Raw genomic sequence first — 22,422 nt, forward strand, 5'->3', positions numbered from 1 at the left:
GAGAGCCAATGTGGTCAGGCCTGTTGAGGATCATAACTGGTGTGGTGCCGAGGCGTCGTCTGCTGTACGGCAGCACTCGGGTCCCAATTTGAGGCGGCCTATCCGGGTAGGCACGTGAAATGACTTGTCTCTCCGGCATAATGATCATCTTCCTCTGCTGTCAGAGGAGCTTTGTAAACTCCGCAATTCAGTGGTGGCACTCTCTGAGGTGCGCAGACCTGGGACTGGCCAGAGCTCTGTAGGTGAGTACACCGTTTATTGGTCTGGTAGCTCTGATGGCTGTAATACTCAGGGAGTAGCTGTTGCTGTGGCAGAACGGCTCTGTCCGATGATGTCCAATGTCACTCCTTTCAATGAGCCTATTATGAGGTTCAGGTTAAGGCACACTTTGGGTGCCTTGTCTGTTGTCACAGTGTATGCTCTGACCATGATGAGTAATGTCTCAGTGAGGGAGACATTTTATTCACAACTTCACTTGGTGGTTGATGGGTGCCTGCGAGGTGATACTCCTCTGGTCACGGGTGACTTCAATGTGACCAAGGACACTGATAGGGCTGACTATGAGGACTATATCAGTCCCCATGGGTCTGGTGACCGTGGTGAAAGTGGCTCCACGTTCCTTGACTTTGCAAAAGGTCAGAGGGGGCGGATCGCTGGATCCTGGTTCCAGCACCCTGAGCCGCATCGCTGGACTTGGTACTCCAATAATGGCGGTGCGGTGAAGGAGAGCAATCACATCATCATGGACAGACGCTGGAGGCTCCTACAGAACTCCAGAAGTACCCAATTCAAGAATTCTGGCCACAGACTTGTTGTATTGGCTATTCTGAAGATCCAGCTTATGTCCAATAAGCTTACACCAACTAGGATCAGGCTGTTTCTAATGAGTTTTTGCACAGTTTGTGTGAGGAAATTGCCATCTTGGGTTTGACTGACAATTGTAATGTGATGTGCGAGACAAGATCCTGAAAATTGCTGAGGGCTGTGTTGGTGTTACCGGTGTTCCATCTTGCCTGGCACTCTGGATATCATCTACAGTAGAGGGGTCACAGTGCACGGCTTGATGGCAACTCTGGTCCGTAGCAGGAACTGAGAAGAACAGCTGCGAAGGCTCTGAGGGCAGATAAGGAGGCTTTTATTAGAGGAATGTGGACAAGTGACACACCATCTATGGTCTAGTGACCCACGTCCTGCTTACAGAGGAACTGAAGCATTATGCACATCCAAATCTGATTACTGGAGAATCGCAGTCAGGGCAAGTAATGGAATGGTCCTTATGGATGACCTGCAGTTGTGGCATGCTGGACTGGCTTTGAGCAGCTGTTAAAAGCTAAATCTCTGACTAAGATGTTGGACATCTCTGGTCCACTGTTCTTGATGCCGATCCTCTAATTAGTTGTGAACCCCCAGTCTCACTGAGATTGTACTGGTGATGAACCAGCTGAGGGGTGGGGGAAAGGCTGCAGGGATCTGTGGTATCCGGGGTGAACATCTCTAGACTGGTGGTCAGGCTGACCTCCTGGCATCACAAACAATCTTTGCTTCCATTTGGGAGACTGGCATCATCCCAACTGACTGGAAAACGGGACTTGTTGTCCCTACATAGAAAGGGAAGGATGATTGCATGGATTGCAGCAACTACAGGGAGATAATACTGCTCTCCGTGCCGGGTAAGGTCCTTGCTAGGGTCATCCTCAATAGGATCCATGATCACTTGCTCACCTACCAGCGACCGGAGCAGTCTGATTTTAAAAAGTTGACTATCGACCACATCCTGGTACTGAAGGCTCTCATGGAGCACAAGCACGAATATCGGCAGAGTTTCCTTGCAGCCTTTGTCGATTTTTGTAAAGCTCAACTTTATCAAGCTGCCCTGTGGGACATCCTGAGACTTCACGGGATCCCCCTAAAGTTGCTAGATATGGCCAGCCTGTAGAATGGTACTGTGAGTGCTGTGCAGAGTGGAGGCAGAACCTCTGTGTTTTTCCCAGTTGATTCTGGGGTCCGTCAGCGGTGTGTTCTTCTCCTACTCTCTTCAATGCTTGTATGGACTGGGTGTTAGGCAGGCTTGTGGGGTTTAATGGCTGTGGGGCATCTGTTGATAAAGAAAGATTCGCTGACGATGTTGTGATCTTCATGGAGTCAATGGATGCTCTGATCGGGGCTCTCCAGAAACTAAGCAAGGAGTCTGAGTGTCTGGGCTTGCGAGGGTCCTGATAAAAACCAAGAGCCAGGCCTTTAATGACCTCTTAGGGCACAACCATCAGCAGTGTGTCTGTCTGCAGAGAGAGTGTAGACCTCGTTGAGAGGTTTACTTACCTCAGTGGTGACATTCATGTCTCTGGTGACTATTCCTATGAAGTCAGTAGATGGATTGGGAGAGCATGGGGGGTCATGAGCTCACTTTAAAGGTGTGTGTGGTGTTCTCAATATCTCTGCAAAATGGCGAAGGTCGAAGTCTTTAGAGTCCTGGTGCTTTCTGTTTGTGAGACATGGACGCTATCCAGTGACCCGAGACGAAGACTGGACTCTTTTGGTACTGTGTCTCTGAATCCTTGGGTACCATTGGTTTGACTTTGTGTTGCTCACGGAGTCCCGAATGAGGCACATTGCATTGTGAGGGAGCATCAGTTATGGCACTACGGCCATGTGGCGTGATTACCCGAGGGTGATCCGGCTCGCGAGTGGCTGGACCAGGCCAAGGAGACTCCCACGCAACACCTGGCTGCAGGAGATAGAGGGTCACTTCCTGAGGGTGGGACTGGACCGCCTGTCTGCCTAGGGGGTTGCCAACCAGGATCCCAAGCGGTTATTGTTGTGTGGTGGGTGTGACACCGTGCTATACCAGTGCATGCTTCCCCAACCTGACCTGACCTGTGATTCTACCTTTTCTGTGTATGAGCAAAATAATACAGAAAAAGGTTATGAGAGACTTACGTGAAGCAAGGAGAACATCTTTTTATTTTTAAGCCTGTTGACATTACTAAGAGATCTCTGTTTAGAGATCCCACACTATTTATTCATAGGCATGAATGCAGTAAAGTGATCAAGAATTAGCAATGACAAGTAAAATTCAGCATATGGCATGCAGAGTGACGTACACTGCACTCTGAAAAAGGATTTACCCCTTCTTGACAGCCTCTCTTTTTGTTTATTTGTCACCATGTATGGCTTCAAATCTTTAGCCAAATGTAATAGGAGACAAAGGGAACCACAGTAAACATAACACCACTTCTCTACTGCTACTTACTGTAATATATTTAAGTAAAAGAGTTATCCAACACTTTCATTGCCTGCGTGATAAAGTAATTGCCCCCATGACACTACTGGTTGCTTGCATTTTGTCACTTTGTCATTATTGATTATCGAGTGTAGACTGATGAGCAAAACTGACACATGTATCTATTTCATATTAAATCCTCAACACAGTCAAGAGTGCAGAGAGTGAAGGGGTCCGAAGAGTTTCTGAATCCACTGTAAACCTGGGGCTCATCTGTGTAGAAATGAAATTCTATTCCTTCTTTGGTGAAAGAATATTTAACATTGGAAAAGAGTCAGCTGGGAATCACAAGACAATACTAATTAGTGGGCAGACGTTCATTTTATCAAAGACTTGAAGACACCAGAAGTTGCTGGACACTTCATTACCGTATTTGGTGCTCTTAGATGTTTTCTTGATCCAGAAATGACAATAGGGGTGTCATTTGTGGCACTTTCTGCTCTACAGATTCAGCCACAATGTTGAACATCCATCCATCTTCTTGCCCTAGTCTTGTGACTTTAAATGTAGTGCATACTTTTAACACAGGGATCGTAATATTTTTCTACTTCAATCAAACGGCTGTTTTTAATTTTTCTAAATGTTTCCTCTTAATTCTCACCTGCCTAATGAGAGCTGAGAATGTCACTTATTAATTTCAAGCAGTGTGAACATTTGTATGATTAATTTCTATAAGTTTATGCAGCATAAGGAAATAATGGAAGCTGTGGAATCAAGCATATCAACAAGGTCCCAACGGCCAACAGTTATCTTTCACACTAAATCATTAAGAGGCTAAGTTTGACGGCGTTCATACTAATAAGAAGCACAGATCTGCCTGGATGTGATATTCCTCTGAATATCATAAAGTTTGATGCTGTTCTTTTACGTTTTAGATTAAAATAGATTTGATAAACTTTGTTAATCCCAAGGGGAAATTCACATGCATATAGCAGCAGAAACATAAAAACAAGGATAAATAAAAGCCAATCAATCAATCAAATGATATGTAAATAAAAATAAGTAATTAATTATAAATAAATACATATTGTTCAGATATCTCAAAATGGTACTTCAAAATAAACTTAAACGAATGCCCCGGGAGGAAGCACTGAAATGCCTGATAGCAGTGGGCAGAAAAAGCCCCCCAGTGTGGTGGAATGAGCCTGTGGCTAAATGTGCTACAAGAAAGCGCCCCCGGAGGGGATGAAGAGGATTTTTTTTTTATGTATCTATATATTTATATAAAATCCAAAGCCTAAAAGTGCAACTGTGACATTTTTACGTCATGTTTTTTGTCACGCTTTAAATCGGGCTTATTTTAAAACCTACATATATATGTTTGGTATCATTCTTTTCAGAATTTTTCTAACTTTAATGTGATTAGATTTCAGATTCTTATTCCATTTTTAAATTAAAAACCAAAAAATATCAAGAACTCACTGTGGTACAGCATGTCCTCAGCTTCAAAAAAAAATCTGGCCAGTTTTTTAAATCCAGTTAGCCGTGTCCATCTCCGTGGGTGCGATTGCACGACCACGGGGAGTTGATGAGGTAATTGGGGCGAGTCGCACATCGTTCTCAATTGCTTCATCGGCTTCTTGTGGCGTGTAATTAAGGCACTGTGCCCATGGAGACTTATATGGACGGGCCGGCACAAGGGGAGAGGAGGGAAAAAGAGACATGATGGAACGGGAGAGAAGACGGAGGTTAAAACAACGTGAAAGGCAGACGATCCAGACATCTGGATGGAGAAGGCGGCACGAGCTGGAGCTCCGTGAGGGAGCGCAGGCTGTGGCGCTCTAGGGACTGGTTTGCCCCACTGAATAATTGAGTAGAGTGGGGCGAGCAGGACTGAAGACATCCCAATGGATCCGAGGGGCGACCGAGTGAGCGTGAAGGAAGATGGGAGGTGAGCCGACCTCGGACGGTCTGGCTGCGCAATGTGGAGGCAGTCAAGACGGGGGTCGGCTGAAAGGAGTTTGTGGCTGCTGAGTCTCCGCGGGCTCCTCGAGTGATGGGTGAGCCAGAGAGACAGAAGGAAGTGGGCTGAGATCGTGTGAAGAGCGAGACTGCATTTTTAACCTTTATTTTAGCGGATTTATTTATTATGGATTTTATCCCCCCCTTTCCACTGGTTTTATGGATGTATTTGAGTAGTTTTTATTGTTGAGAACACTGCACCGTGGACATTTTTGGTTTTACTTTTGACTGTTACTGTTGAGTGTTGAGAGTGAAGGGGTCTGAAGAGTTTCTGAATCCACTGTAAACCTGGGGCTCATCTGTGCAGAAATGAAATTCTATTCCTTCTTTGGTGAAAGGGCACTTCACATTAGAAAACAGTCAGCTAGGAATCACAAGACAATCCTAATTAGTGGGCAGATGTTCATTTTATCGTGGCCACCGCCATGGGGCATCTGGACAGTTTCTGAGCCTTGGATTTCAGCACTTTCACCACACTGGGTCCCCTATAAAAGGGGCTGCCTCACTCCATTCAAGGAGCCAGTCAGGAGGACATGGACAAAGCTTGCCGGGAGAGGAGTGAAGGTGGCAGAGGAAGAGAAGAAGGGACTGTGTTTTGCTATTGGTGTTGTGTTGGCTGTGCTGTGAGCGTGGGTTGTGGTCTGCAGTGCGCCTGCAAAGCACCTTGAGATGACGTTCACTTTAAAAGAAAAGTTTCAAATCTTGCCTGAAGAAGGGGCCTGAGTTGCCTCGAAAGCTGGCATATTAGAACATTAGAACACTCTAGACAAGAACAAGCCATTCAGCACAACAAAGCTCGCCAATCCTGTCCACTTATTTCTTCCAAATAAAACATCAAGCCGAGTTTTAAAAGTCCCCAACGTCTTACTGTCTACCACACTACTTGGTAGCTTATTCCAAGTGTCTATCGTTCTTTGTGTAAAGAAAAACTTCCTAATGTTTGTGTGAAATTTACCCTTCACAAGTTTCCGTGTTCCCGTGTTCTTAAAAAACTCATTTTAAAATAACAGTCTCAATCCACTGTAATAATTCCCTTCATAATTTTAAACACTTCAATCATGTCACCTCTTAATCTTTTTCTGCTTAAACTGTAGAGGCTCAGCTCTTTTAATCTTTCCTCATAATTCAACCCATGTAGCCCTGGAATCAGCCTATTCTCTCTTCTTTGGACATTTTCTTGTGCTGCTAAGTCCTTTTTGTAGCTTGGAGACCAAAACTGCCCCCAGGACTCCAGATGAGGCCTCAACAGTGTGTTATAAAGCTTGAGCAGAACCTCCTGGGACTTGTACTCCACACATCGTGCTATATAACCTGACAGTTTGTGAGCCTTCTTAATGGCTTCTGAATACTGTCGGGAAGTCAATAGCTTAGAGTCCACTACAACTCCTAAATCCTTCTCATAAGGTGGACTCTCGATTTTCCAACCTCCCATTGTGTATTTAAACCTAACATTTTTACTTCTTATGTGTAATTCTTTACATTTATTGACATTAAATTTCATCTGCCACAAATCTGCCCAAGCCTGTATGCTATCCAAGTCCTTCTGTAATGATATAACAGATTCCAAATTATCTGCTAATCCACCTATCTTGGTATCATCTGCAAACTTAACCAGCTTGTTACTTATATTCCTATCTAAATAATTTCTATTTATTAAAAATAGCAGCGGCCCCAGCACTGCCCCCTGCTGGTCACCACTCTTAACATCAGCCAGTTCTGATGAGGTTCCTCACACAATCACCTTCTGCTTCCTGTGTCTGAGCCAATTCTGCACACATCTAAAAACATCACATTGAACACCCACTTCTTTTAATTTGATGCCCAGCCTCTCATGTTGTTGTAATCGTTTTAGTTAGCCAATAAAAAGGGTCATTTTGTTCGACTTCTCACTATATTCATAATGGCTAACACGGTACAACACCCTAGTACTAAAGTGAAAGAAATATACTGTTGGTCAGGAAAAATGTTAAATTAAGCAACTTAACTTATGAGGGCACAGGAAGAAATCCAGTGGAATACCACAGGGTCCAGCAATGCAGGGGAGAGCAAGGGGCAACACAAGAATGCAAGGGCCTACAGACTACTTGACTCCAGTATGATGCAATACACATTATTATATTATCCACCAAGATTACTTCTGGGGGGAAGAAAGGATGGAACTAGAGGTGGGCGGTATGACCAAAATTCTATATCACGGTATTTTTCTAAATTCTGCCGGTTTCACGGTATTAGACGGTATTTTTTTTCCCATGCATGAGTGGATGTTAACCACATTTTCCACTGCAATTACTGCAGTAGACTTGCTAAGAATAACCTATTAGACTGTTATGAGAATTGTACATCGTACAAAAAGACATTTTAATGTGCACACAAGTATTAATCCAGGTTTGCATGGCCCCATAAAGTGATAGTTTTCAAGGGGGTGGCACTAAAGAGAAGGAATCACATTGCATGACAGATGCAGTCAAAATATAGAACCTTTAATTGAACAAATTTTGTAAAAGCTTAAACTATGATTTTGACAACATATTTTCAACCATCCAAAGAGGCATTTAGACTTAGTAAAATATCCAGAGGTGTTTGTCAAAAGTTGGATTGCACTGAACATGTCTTAGAAAAGGAATAAATAGTAAATATTTTTTGTAAACCAACTACACTTTCTGTTAATGTTAACAATCTCTGTCCACTGACACGTTAAAGAGACTTTTTAAACAATTTTACCATCATTAAACTGCATAATATTTAAACTAATAAATAATAACAATAAAATACATAATAGTATTACTGATAGTTGCACCATTCCAATACAACTCAGAGTCCTGCCATGTGCAAAAGTTCGCTGATGACACTGCTATCGTGGGCTGTATCAGGAATGGGCTGGAGGAGGAGTATAGGAACCTAATCAATGACTTTGTTAAATGGTCCGACTCAAACCACCTACACCTGAACACCAGCAAAACCAAGGAGCTGGTGGTGGATTTTAGGAGGCCCAGACCCCTCATAGACCCAGTGATCATCAAAGGTGACTGTGTGCAGATGGTGCAGACCTATAAATATCTGGGAGTGCAGCTGGATGATAAATTAGACTGGACTGCCAATACTGATGCGCTGTGCAAGAAAGGACAAAGCCGGTTATACTTCCTTAGAAGGCTGGCTTCCTTCAACATCTGCAATAAGATGCTGCAGATGTTCTATCAAACAGTTGTGGCGAGCGCCCTCTTCTACGCAGTGGTGTGCTGGGGAGGCAGCATTAAGAGGAAAGACGCCTCACGCCTGGACAAACTGGTGAGGAAGGCAGGCTCTATTGTTGGCATGGAGCTGGACAGTTTAACATCTGTGGCAGAGCGAAGGGCGCTCAGCAGGCTCCTATCAATTATGGAGAATCCACTGCATCCACTAAACAGTATCATCTCCAGACAGAAGAGCAGCTTCAGCAACAGACTGCTGTCACTGTCCTGCTCCACAGACAGATTGAGGAGATCGTTCCTCCCCCAAACTATGCGACTCTTTAATTCCACCAGGGGGGGTAAACGTTAATATTTAACATTATACATAGTTATTGTCTGTTTTTTTTTTCACCTGTATTATTATCATTCTTTAATTTAATATTATTTATTGTATCAGCATGCTGCTGCTGAAGAATGTGAATTTCCCATTGGGATTAATAAAGTATCTATCTATCTATCTATCTATCTATCTATCTATCTATCTATCTATCTATCTATCTATCTATCTATCTATCTATCTATCTATCTATCTATCTATCTATCTATTACTTCAAGGCTTCAAGCCAAGGTGCATTACACAGTATTCACCAAATTAAAATAAAATGAAACAAGTGCAACTTGGTGATGACATCTTACCAACTGTACCATCATTTTGGCAAACTGCATTAATATGGACCTTGCTTCAAGCTAAGCTATATACATAAATAATAAAACTGCAACTTGCATTTATAATGCTGTTTGTGGTATAGCCCTATGGAAGCGCATTAGGGCCACTGTGAAGAAAAAAAAATATGGACACGGAAGAAAAAAAACAAACTATATGTTGAGAATAAATTCGACATGTTGACTTTATTCTTGACATTTCCACTTTAATGTTGACGCTTATGTCAAGATTAAAGTCGACATTTCCACTTTATTCTCATAGTTTATTTTATAATTAAAGTAGAATGTTGTAAACTAAACTTCATCCTAAAATCAATGTTTAATTTACTACATTTTCTCAAACCCCGTCATAAGTTAATGCAGCACATCAAATACTTTGTGTTAAGTGTTCCCCGACCCAGTCGTTAATCACTACGCTTCTTAAACTGACTTCCTCCGCACTAAGAGCAGGCGCCTGCAGCAATCACCGCACAGAATCCATTCACTTCATGATATTCCTGTTCTCTACCAAAACCCCAGTTCATATCTTTCCTTTTTCTTTCTCCACATTACCAATCACCACACGATAAACGTCTTTATGAAATTAAAACTAGTTATTAACTTAGCCGATGGAGTGTTCAGAACTTTAAAAATATCTTCGTTATACATGTTTAATTATGCCATCCATTCAGAGTTGCGCCCATCTCTGAACGAGTCGCCAGCACATTGCAGGATGAATTCAAGCAAAACATACACTAGCAAGTACAAAAACAAGTACAACTTGGCTTGCAGTATTATCCAGTAGTATAGAAACAGTATTTACACATCTGACCTTTTAACACTAAAGTATCTCCAGGCGACGGACGTGACTCCTTTTTTTTGGCAAAAGTTCTTCTGTTCTTCATGTTCAACTTTATCGTCGGCTTCAGTTTCGGAATGCTCTCTGTCCATTTTTCACATTTCACAGAACTTTAATTTATTTGCGCATTTATTTATTTATTTCATTTTGTCCGAAATAGTCCTCCATATACCTATGCTACCGCCCACTATTTGGTGGTGTAGCAGTGAAAAAGAGCCCTAGTGCAACAAATCTGTGTTTAGCGGTGTAGCAGTGAAAAAGGTCCCCACTTGAACAGTTTCCCGCTGCGCCACGTTCCGAACGTCGTTTAGGCAATTTAAACCGGTGTTGCGGTATAAGAAAAATCCATATCATAAAAAAAATAAAAAACGGTTTTTGGTATGAACCGGTATACCACCCAGCACTAGATGGAACGCCAAAGGAAACAGTCAATTTGCAGGGAGAAACTCCATTGCACTTATAAAGAAATGAGCAGATACAGGCAGAACAGTCAAGCAGACTTGGAGCTATGTGATCTGTGTTATGTACCCAGGTTTTCTGTTTGTTGCTATATATTGTGGACTACAGGGAGCGCTCATGGTTTTATTACCCAAAGCAGGTGAACATTCAAAACAATTCCCCAAAAACATACAGGGCCTTCTGGCCATTCTATTTTTTTTTTTTTTTTTTTTTCGCCTTATACAATTTCTGTTATTAGGAATTTGTTAGTTTTCGCATACCCCTTGCGGTCAGAGCGCAGGGTCAGCCATTGTACAGCACCCCTGGAGCAATTACAGTTTAAGGGTCTTGCTCAAGGGCCCAGCAGAGTTGGATCTCTTTTGGCAGTGACGGGGATTCGAACCGGCAACCTTCTGGATACCAGCACAGATCCTTAGCCTCACAGCCACCACTCCACCCCAATAGCCTCCTTTCTTTGCCTGGCCACTTACTGATAACTTCCTCCAAACTCCAAGGTCCCCTGTTATATGAACCACAGGGTCCTGTTATGCCCAACCGAGAAGGCTCTCACTACTGTTTCCGGGTTATCTGGCCAGCATTCAAAGGTCTGCAGGTATCCCATAGCGGCACTAGGTTTCCCAGGTGGCATTCTTCCACCACAGAGTAAAATTACGGATGGCCAGTATGTCTGTCTTTCCCAGTACACTTGTGATTTTAACCCCCATTGCACTCTAGTGGCCTGGAGGACATTAACAACAGTAACAAATTGGTTGTTCCCCGTCCCACTGTCACAACATAAATGGTTCATACTGCAATTACAAAATAGGCTCCGGTCTCTCGTTACCCCTTCAGAAAGTACTTATGAAGGAATACTTTTAATAATAATAATAACAACAATAATAACAACCTTCTATGATGAATGAAAACTTTGGACGCCGTTTTCCCTTGCCCGGACGCGGGTCACCGGGGCCCCACTCTGGAGCCAGGCCTGGAGGTGGGGCTCGATGGCGAGCGCCTGGTGGCCGGGCCTGCACCCATGGGGCTCGGCCGGGCACAGCCCGAAGAGGCAACGTGGGTCCCCCTTCCCATGGGCTCACCACCTATGGGAGGGGCCAAGGAGGTCGGGTGCAGTGTGAGTTGGGTGGTGGCCGAAGGCGGGGACCTTGGCGGTCCGATCCTCGGCTACAGAAGCTGGCTCTTGGGACGTGGAATGTCACCTCTCTGAAGGGGAAGGAGCCTGAGCTAGTGTGCGAAGTTGAGAGGTTCCGGCTAGATATAGTCGGACTCACCTCGACGCACAGCTTGGACTCTGGAACCAATCTCCTTGAGAGGGGCTGAACTCTGTACCACTCTGGAGTTGCCCCCGGTGAGAGGCGCCGAGCGGGTGTGGGTATACTTATTGCCCCCCGACTTGGAGCCTGTACATTGGGGTTTACCCCGGTGGACGAGAGGGTAGCCTCCCTTCGCCTTCGGGTGGGGGGACGGGTCCTAACTGTTGGTTGTGCATATGCACCAAACAGCAGTTCGGAGTACCCACCCTTTTTGGAGTCCCTGGAGGGGGTGCTAGAGGGCATACCTTCTGGGGACTCCCTCATTCTGCTGGGAGACTTCAATGCTCACGTGGGCAATGACAGTGAGACCTGGAAGGGCGTGATTGGGAGGAATGGCCCCCCCGATCTGAACCCGAGCGGTGTTTTGTTATTGGACTTCTGTGCTCGTCACGGATTGTCCATAACGAACACCATGTTCAAGCATAGGGGTGTTCATATGTGCACTTGGCACCAGGACACCCTAGGCCTGAGTTCGATGATCGACTCTGTGGTCGTGTCGTCGGACTTGCGGCCACATGTCTTGGACACTCGGGTGAAGAGAGGGGCGGAGCTGTCAACTGATCACCACCTGGTGCTGAGTTGGCTTCGATGGTGGGGGAGGATGCCGGTCAGGCGTGGTAGGCCCAAACGTGTTGTGAGGGTCTGCTGGGAACGTCTGGCAGAGCCCCCTGTCAGAAGTAGCTTCAACTCCCACCTCCGGCAGAACTTCGACCATGTCCCGAGGAAGGTGGGGGACATCGAGTCCGAATGGGCCATGTTCCGTGCCTCTATTGTTGAGGCGGCTGACCGGAGCTGTGGCCGTAAGGTGGTCGGTGCCTGTCGTGGCGGCAATCCCCGAACCCGTTGGTGGACACCGGTGGTGAAGGATGCCGTCAAGCTGAAGAAGGAGTCCTACAGGACCCTTTTGTCCTGTGGGACCCTGGAGGCAGCTGATAGGTACCGGCAGGCCAAGCGGAATGCGGTTTTGGTGGTTGCTGAGGCAAAAACTCGGGCGTGGGAGGAGTTTGGGGAGGCCATGGAGAACGACTTTCGGACGGCTTCGAGGAGATTCTGGTCCACCATCTGGCGTCTCAGGAAGGGGAAGCAGTGCAGTGTCAACACTGTATATGGTGGGGATGGTGCGCTGCTGACCTCGACTCGGGACGTTGTGGGTCGGTGGGGGGAGTACTTCGAAGACCTCCTCAATCCCATTAACATGCCTTCCAATGAGGAAGCAGAGCCTGGGGACTCAGAGGTGGGCTCCCCCATCTCTGGGACTGAGGTCACCGAGGTGGTCAAAAAACTCCTTGGTGGCAGGGCCCCGGGGGTGGATGAGATACGCCCGGAGTTCCTCAAGGCTCTGGATGTTGTAGGACTGTCTTGGTTGACACGCCTCTGCAACATCGCATGGACATCAGGGACAGTGCCTCTGGATTGGCAGACTGGGGTGGTGGTCCCCCTCTTTAAGAAGGGGGACCGGAGGGTGTGTTCCAACTACAGAGGGATCACACTCCTCAGCCTCCCTGGAAAAGTTTATTCAGGGGTCCTGGAGAGGAGGGTCCGTCGGATAGTCGAACCTCGGATTCAGGAGGAACAGTGTGGTTTTCGTCCTGGTCGCGGAACAGTGGACCAGCTCTATACCCTTAGCAGGGTCCTGGAGGGTGCATGGGAGTTTGCCCAACCAGTCTACATGTGTTTTGTGGACTTGGAAAAGGCATTCGACCGTGTCCCTCGGGGAATCCTGTGGGGGGTACTCCGAGAGTATGGGGTACCGGCCCCCCTGATAAGGGCTGTTCGGTCCCTGTACGATCGGTGCCAGAGCTTGGTCCGCATTGCCGGCAGTAAGTCGAACACGTTTCCAGTGAGAGTTGGACTCCGCCAGGGCTGCCCTTTGTCACCGATTCTGTTCATAACTTTTATGGACAGAATTTCTAGGCGCAGCCAGGGCGTTGAGGGGGTCCGGTTTGGTGGGCTCAGGATTGGGTCACTGCTTTTTGCAGATGATGTTGTCCTGTTTGCTTCATCAGGCCGTGATCTTCAGCTCTCTCTGGATCGGTTCGCAGCCGAGTGTGAAGCGGCTGGAATGAGAATCAGCACCTCCAAATCCGAGACCATGGTCCTCAGCCGGAAAAGGGTGGAGTGCCCTCTCAGGGTTGGTAGCGAGATCCTGCTTCAAGTGGAGGAGTTCAAGTATCTCGGGATCTTGTTCACGAGTGAGGGAAGAATGGAGCGTGAGATCGACAGGCGGATCGGTGCGGCATCCGCAGTAATGCGGGCGCTGCATCGGTCTGTCGTGGTGAAAAAGGAGCTGAGCCGCAAGGCGAAGCTCTCAATTTACCAGTCGATCTATGTTCCTACCCTCACCTATGGTCATGAACTATGGGTAGTGACCGGAAGAACGAGATCGCGAATACAAGCGGCTGAAATGAGTTTCCTCCGCAGGGTGTCTGGGCTTTCCCTTAAAGATAGGGTGAGAAGCTCAGTCATCCGGGAGGGGCTCAGAGTAGAGCCGCTGCTCCTCCGCATCGAGAGGAGTCAGATGAGGTGGCTCGGGCATCTGATTAGGATGCCTCCTGGACGCCTCCCTGGTGAGGTGTTCCGGGCACGTCCAACCGGGAGGAGGCCCCGGGGAAGACCCAGGACACGCTGGAGGTACTATGTCTCTCGACTGGCCTGGGAACGCCTTGGGATTCTCCCGGAAGAGCTAGAAGAAGTGGCCGGGGAGAGGGAAGTCTGGGCATCTCTGCTCAAGCTGCTGCCCCCGCGACCCGACCTCGGATAAGCGGGAGACAATGGATGGATGGATGGATAATAACAACAATAGTAATATTAAAAAGAAGAATTCTTTACATTCAAGTAGTGTTTTTCTTACTACTCAAAACGCTTTTACATAATGAGTGTGGAGCCACTTCAACCACCTAGATAATGTGATGGTGGCCATTTTTGCTCCAGTATGCTCACCACACATGAGCGATTAGGTGGTGAAGTCATGAGAGAGAAAGCCAATAAGAGACAAGGGATGATTAGGAAGCCAGAATGACCAGGCCAGGACATCGGGATACACCCTACCCTTTACGAAGGATGCCCGGGGATCTTTTATGATCATTGAGTTAGGACCTCAATCTCAAGGATGCCACCATTTTTACTGCACAGTGTCCCTGTCACCGTACTGGGGCATTGGAATCCACATTCAGGCCACAGGGTAAGCAAAGCTGGCCTCACCTACACCTCTTCCAGCAGCTTTTCCTAGATGGATGGGCCTGAACAGGATTAGTTTCAGGTGGATGACCTATTCTGAAGTGTAGGTTTGCTGCATGGCTAGTTCTTTATCATAAGATATACCTGTACCTAGAATAAAAATTATGAAAACTAAACTATAAATGGAGTTAATGAGATCATGTCTTAGAATTGGTGTTCATTTCCAGCATAGGAAAACTGCCACCATATCACCCCCAGTTCCTAAAAACTGCAGTGTTACAAAACATCAGGAGTAGGCCCTGGAGGATGTGTCCTTACCCGTCTGTAAACGGTCATCGTCAGATGTCAAACATGAGCAGCAGGGTGAGGTTTTGTTGTCTTACACGGTGGACTAATTGACACCAAATTTCGTTTGAGCTACAGTAGCATTTTAATCCCTGGAACGACAGCTAACAGCTTCACACCTCCCAAAGTGGAGTCAATTTTGTCCTCCTTTTCACTTTCACAGTTGTAACAAAGTGCGGCACGGATGAGTCATCACACGGCTCACAGTTTAGCCGCTTTACGGCTTCCTTTAGCCTTTTGCTTTTTTTTTTTTTATTATTGTTGCTTCTCTTGAGGCTCTTTTGTTTCTTTCATTTTTAATTTTCTGAGCCCTTTAAGACTTTTCTTTCTTTTTCAATATTTAACCACTGGCAGTTTTTTTGTTTTATTTCCTTTCTCATTACCCATAACTTGAAAATAAACTTTTGTCTTTTTTAAATGTATTTATTCTTGTCATTTTCATGGTTTTCCTCCAGGCGTAACTCCCAGGAGCCACAAATAAAGTAAAATAATACCTTTAACCAGTGCAAGGCAATTTCAGCTGTTTTCGAGCCTCTTTTTTTATATTTTTTAGCACTGTTTCTAATTATTACGGTCTGTCATCTTATTACTCATACAGATCATTATTTGAAGTTCATATATTGTCAGACACAGTTAACCCAAGAGACTCAGAAGAGCAAACAACTCAAACTGAGGGTAGTGTTTTAAAATAAATTGCTTTTATGCTAAAGGACTGAGGTCCAAGTCTTTAGAGTCCTGGTGCTTTCTGGTTGTGAGACATGGATGCTGTCCAGTGACTGGGACTCCTTCATGTGTGTCTCTTCAGGGAGCCCTTGGGTGCCGCTGGTTTCACTTTGTGTTGCTCATGAAGGCCCGAATGAGGCACCTTACCTGCATTGTGTGGGGGCATCAGTCACAGCACTACGGCCATGTGGGGCAGTTCCCCAAGGGTGATCCAGCTCACAGGACCCTCATTTTTGAGGACCCAAGTGGCTGGACCAGGCCAAGGGGGCGCCCATGTAACACCTGGCTGCAGCAGATAGACGGTCATATCTGAAGGGTGGGACTGGACCAGGGAGTTTTGTGGTGTGGTGAGTGCGGCAATGCGCTGTACCAGTTCATGCTCCCTAACATGACCTGACCTGGCTATTATGACAAGCACCTTTAAATTTAACAACTCTCAAAGTGTCCCGTAACTTTTTTAAAGCAGAAAAATTACTGCAAATTCAGAAGTGACAGTCAAGTGTGGATGTGTGCGCCAAGATAGTTTCTTTTTAGTTTTCTTTTGTTTCAATTCATTTAGTTTCAGTGAAATTCATATCCAGCAGTTGACAAAACTATAAAGCTCCTTACCAAGTGTTCACATTTTTGGTCCATTAAAAAGATTTCCACAGTTCTGTGCAGATGCTTGAACATGCATGCTTAACCAGTTATCAAAAGCAAGCACATTAAATGGTCATTAAATATTGTATCAGAAAACTGCTTCTTTAAAGGAAAGTCTTCCATCATGAACATTATAGGCTTTTTAAATATTAAAATAGTCACCACCATTGTCCTAAGAACAACAGCTCTAGTCTACTGAAGTTGTTCTCTGACATCGTGTGGCTTCTTTACTCGCATGAATTTCATTAAAGAAAAGTTATTACATTTTCTAAAAATTTAACCAAATTAATTCTTTTCAGATTTGTTACTATTTCATTTGTAATAATAATAACAATAATAACAGCAATAAAAATAATCTTTTTGCATGTATTAACTGGTCAGAGAGCTGTTTGGTTTGGGGGTCTCTTTCTTTTTTTATATACCGAATGCCAGAACTGCGGAAATGTTTATCTCTGTTATTTGCAAAACAACTCAATCAAAATTTGATCACAAAAAAATCTTTTATAAAGTACAATAATGAAATTCACATTTTCTATAAAGCATACTTCCAATCAGACTTGCAATGCACTAATTGACAAATATAGTTAAATTATAACTAACCTGATGCAAGATATACATATACAATACATATACAGTATCCTGGAAATGTAAATATTGAGACCACCAGGGAGCGTAATGCCCCGACACCAGACACGACTCGACAACAGACATTTCCAATTTCGGTTAAATAGTAGCTTATTAACGACAGTACCTTTTTCAGGCTTTAATCTTCCAAACACTCATCAAGTAGGGCACAAATAGCTTCCACCTGCCTTCCATCCTCCTCCTCTTTTGAGTGTCATTTAACTCCCACTCAACTCTGGCTCACCGATGCATGGAGACATCTCCCTTTTATCTTGCACCTGGCAGTGCTTCCGGGGCAAAGATGTTACACTCTGCAGAAGCACTTCCAGGCCAGTCGAAAGTACTTTTTTTCCCACAGCACCTCTTGGTGGTGCCCGAGGACCCCAACAGGTCCAGCTCTCCAAATTCCAACTCCCAGGAAACCCTGCATGGGTCCTTGTAGTGAGCTAGCCAGAGAAACATTGTCACCTCTCGTGCCAGGGGATGGACTGCCCATAAAAACCCAACTCCTCCTGCCCTTCTATTATTTGTCTACAATGCCACAGGACACTTGTGGTCCTTTTATTATGTCCTCCCAGCCAGGTAAGGAATTCTCTTAAAACCCTGGGATGATGTCCTCTCTGGTACTTACAACATCTACTTCTATATTCTACTATATGACAGAAAGGGGTGGCACGGTGGCGCACGGTGCTGCCTCACAGTTAGGAGACCCAGGTTCGCTTCCCGGGTCCCCCTGCGTGGAGTTTGCATGTTCTCCCCGTGTCTGCGTGGATTTCCTCCCACAGTCCAAAGACATGCAGGTTAGGTGCATTGGTGATCCTAAATTGTCCCTGGTGTGTGCTTGGTGTGTGGGTGAGCCCTGTGGTGGACTGGCGCCCTGCCCGGGGTTTGTTTCCTGCCTTGCGCCCTGTGTTGGCTGGGATTGGCTCCAGCACACCCCCGTGACCCTGTAGTTAGGATATAGATAGATAGATAGATAGATAGATAGATAGATAGATAGATAGATAGATAGATAGATAGATAGATAGATAGATAGATAGATAGATAGATTTTTTTTTTCCAAGGGGAAATTCAGATATGAAAATCTGTTAGTTAGACATACACACACACAGATTTTTTTCAGTTTTGTAATTTTTTCTCTCTAATTTAGTTGAGGTCAAAAGATGTGGCCCTTGGGATTCAATGCAGGGTCTGTCACTACTTTTAATCTATATATCTGTTATTTACATTTTGGTCTAAATCAAACGACTAAAATTGATGACCAACAGCTAGGAAAATTAGCAGATACCCCAGAGTCAGAAAATCTACTTCTGACACACCTAGACAAAAGTGACAAAACACAGCAAGCAGTTAAATGTAAATAAATGGAATTTCCTACACATATATATCTATCTATCTAATATGTATATATACTAGGGGGTTCGCCTAGACATCTGTCCACTTTTCATGAGACAACTACTTAACGGATTTAGATTGGGTTTTTTTCTAGAATTTGCTTGAACATTTCGTTGATTTTGAGAATTTCTCATTGCGCTAAGTATCATAGTTCGCTTGCAGTGCCGATTTATTAGCGTAAATACAAGAGCGATGCAGTTGGCTGAGGGGAGGGGCCCTTGTTCTCACTCACGCATCTGCCTCGGGGCGTAACCTTATCTCCGTTTAGTTAGCGAACCAGAGAACTACTTAACGGATTTAGTCCTTTTTTTTTTTTTCTACAATTTGCTTGAGCATTCCGGTTGATTTTGCGACTTCTCTCATTGTGCTAAGGATCAGAGTTCACCAGCAGGAGCGATATATTTGCGCTAATCCAAGACAGAGGCTGTGGGCTGAGGGGAGGGGGAAGAGTGATGTCAGGAGAAGAGAGCTGGGCCAGGCCCTCCTCACAGTCCTGCTTCACTACTACGCGGGTGAAGCCACGGGGGACAGCTAGTATTTTATACATTTAAAAGGGAAAAACTACAATGTACATATTACATTGTGGACATACCTTCATCATGGTGTTACAGTGATTTATTTTAACTCTCCCATACTTATAATACTATAAAAGTAAAATAGTCTCATCCCCACCTGGCCAGTGCTGCTGGGTTAGGCTGCAGCCTCCTGCAAGAGTCTAACCAAGTTTTCTTAGTCTAAACTGCGGAGAGGGATACGTAATAAAGTAGGTTTGCCCATTCTAATCAAAACATTTTATGTCCTCCTTTTACAAAAATCACTGTGCTGCACCAGAAGTTTGTAATCTGCAGTCAATGTCAAATTTCAATTGAATTTTAGATAAGCTAAACATTATAAGAGTAGTGTGTAAATAAAAGTATACAGCTTACCTTTTTTAACCCAGCACGGCAATCAGAAAAAAATGAAACAGGGAGAGATTCACTAAAATGAAACAACATGGAAAGAAAGAAAATGTAAAATTCATTACGTTTGGAGTGAACTGCATAACACAGCATGTACTCTATATGAAGTCTTGCAGAAATTTTGATCTTACATAGGATTCAATCCATCCATCCATCCATGATCCAACCCGCTATATCCTAGCTACAGAGTCATGGGGACATAGGATTCAAGTGACAGTCAAAATATTTATTCTTTTCTTAATATCATTTAAATACAATACTTTTCATTGACTTCACGAAGTTACAATTTTAAATGACTTGTTAGTATTATCTACATTACTTACAGCAAACACATAGTGAATACTAAATACTGCAACACCACAGTTATCATCACCTGCTGGTGGAGTACGTTTAAAGTCCATGCGTTGGGTCTGGGGACTAAATACTTCATTGAAGTAATTTGAGTTGCAGATAATTTGACCCATTGAAGCTTACTGAAATAAACTATTAATAGAAAACATGCTGTCACACATGGGCGTCTGTGGAACATTCTCAGGGCTCCTCCATGGTACTCTATGCAGTACCACCCCAGGTCCAGAGGGGATGCTGTTGCTTAACATTTCCTCTCCTATTCCTCCAACAGCACTGCTTCTCGCAACTGAAATGAGGGCACCGTGGCGGATGTTAGCTGACTTGCTGACCAACCACAAGCGTTACCTGGTAGGTAACCACCCATACAATCAGATTGTGACACAGACTACGAATGCAATGAATATATATATATATATATATATATATATATATATATATATATATGCACACTGTCACAAGCCGTCTACTAAAGCAGATGGACTGCTAGTAGTTTGGGACCAGCCAGGACTGAGGCGAGAGGCACGAGAGAGGCAGATGTTCAAAAAAAAAAAAAAAAGGTCATTTTATTATTCCACGATAGAGAAGGGAAAAAAAAAACAGTTGCTGATGTAAAAGGATGCAACAAAAAATGTATAAATAATCCTGTGACAAAACAAATCTAATTATGAAAAAAAAAGGAAAGACGAAAAATAGAAATTGTAAAACACAGAGGCTCTTACCCTAATATATACCCGTGGTCCATAGTCACTGGGGCCACAGCTATCGCTCGTGTGCAGGGCGGAGGCTTAATGGGGCAGTTCGCTGTCCGCCCACTATGCCGCCGCAGCTGCTCCTGACTGGACGCAGGCTGGATGGAGAGGTGTAGGGTGTTCCCACTACACACGGCTCCCCCCGAATTGTTTTTGGTGGGCGGCTGGTAAAGCTGCAAGCGGTGACCAGGTTGTGGCTGAACGGAGGCCACTGAGGGTGAACCGGGCAGCAGGGGGTAGCATTGTAGTGTGCTTTGGGTGGCTGCCTGTTGAATGGGGGCGGAGGTGGGCGATTCACTACATGCCATTGGACGCACCATGTTCGTTCTCGGTGGGTGGACAGACGATGCAGGCTGCATACTGTAGTGGAGGTGACTGTGTGGTGGGTGGGTGGTGAACGGCCCCTCGCTACTCTCATTCATTCTCAATAGCAAGCCTGCTTGTACTGTTGTGCACATAGCAGGAAGTTGTCTCTTGTCAGTACACCAGACGTGCTGACGAGGGATGCCTTCCTGCTGTGATAACGTGTACAGTGCTGTGCAGAAGAGCTCATCTTAACCTTTTGTCTTCACCCTTCAAGAAAGTCTCTGAAACACAAATCTGATGCAAGTGCTGGTGATACAGTAGAGAAAAACCATCACCATTAAAAATAAAGTAGAAATAATAAAAAGGTCAGAGAGAGGTGAAACTCATTCATTGGCAGAGCACTTGGTTACAGTCGGTCAACAATAGCATTTATTAAAATAATGTACCTGTTCCGACTTACATACAAATTCAACTTAAGTACAAACCTACAGTCCCTATCTTGTACGTAACCTGGGGACTGCCTGTATATACAGTCAATTCTAGTCCATGTAAGGGTATCAGCAGTCTTAAAATAAAACAAAACTGGACTCTGTTTCAGTCCAGGTCAAAAATACAACTCCATTCCCAGGGTCAGCTTGCCAAAACATCGGGACATACCATTTCGGGCCTTCCAGGGAAATCATACACTTTAAGTAAAAATCAAAATATCCAAAAACAAAATACACATAATAAAACACTAAACAACAAAGCAACAAAAACATTTATACCTAACCTCGAGGTTACTGAGATACAAACGGAAACATTACGGTACACGTACCCTACTAATCCAACCTGGACTGCTCCTCTAGCTGTCTTTCGACCTTCCCAGGCACCCGTGACAACGTTTAGTTTCGGCGCCACCTTTAAAACACTGGTTGGTAAAAGTAGAACGTTGCGCGCGAGGATTGTACCCGAAACAAATGGCAGAACATCCGGGGAAAAAAAAAAAAACGAAACAAACAACCTGATGGTAAGTCCAAAAACCTTGTTAAAGTAATTTTTTTTTTCCCGTTGTAACCTCGCTGGCATATTGATCATTGCGGTTCATACCTAAAACGTATTGAGAATCTTGCCCCAGTATCTATCTGTACTATACTGTATTAGCATCACGGTGACGCTATAGCGTCACACACAAAGTATATACACACATTATATATAAAACGTATACACATACTGTATATACACACTCACACACAAATACAGATGTACTATATATAGACCTACGCACACACTGTTTATTGTCACAAATGTTTGTTTGGAAGTCAACTTCAGGACTCATCTAACAGTCTCACAATGAATGAAACACACAAAGAGTATTAAGGGTCTAAGTAGCACACAGAGAGTCAACCTTCAAAGACGTGAGGTATAAAAGCAGA

General features: G+C 44.6%; 1 protein-coding gene across 2 annotated transcripts in view; it reads right to left on the reverse strand.

Annotated features, from left to right (window-relative positions):
• Positions 1-22,422, reverse strand: part of pter (phosphotriesterase related) — a 108,595-nt gene that overhangs the window by 71,931 nt on the left and 14,242 nt on the right. Inside the window, exon 2 of one of the 2 annotated variants that reach the window (XM_028803369.2) lies at positions 19,569-19,620. The exons of the other annotated variant lie outside the window; for it this stretch is intronic. The gene's annotated coding sequence lies outside the window, so the exon portion shown is untranslated. The remainder of the gene's footprint in view (positions 1-19,568; positions 19,621-22,422) is intronic. 2 annotated transcript variants of the gene reach the window in all.

The sequence above is a fragment of the Erpetoichthys calabaricus genome, chromosome 6 (genome assembly GCF_900747795.2).
Source record: "Erpetoichthys calabaricus chromosome 6, fErpCal1.3, whole genome shotgun sequence".
Taxonomy (NCBI): domain Eukaryota; kingdom Metazoa; phylum Chordata; class Cladistia; order Polypteriformes; family Polypteridae; genus Erpetoichthys; species Erpetoichthys calabaricus.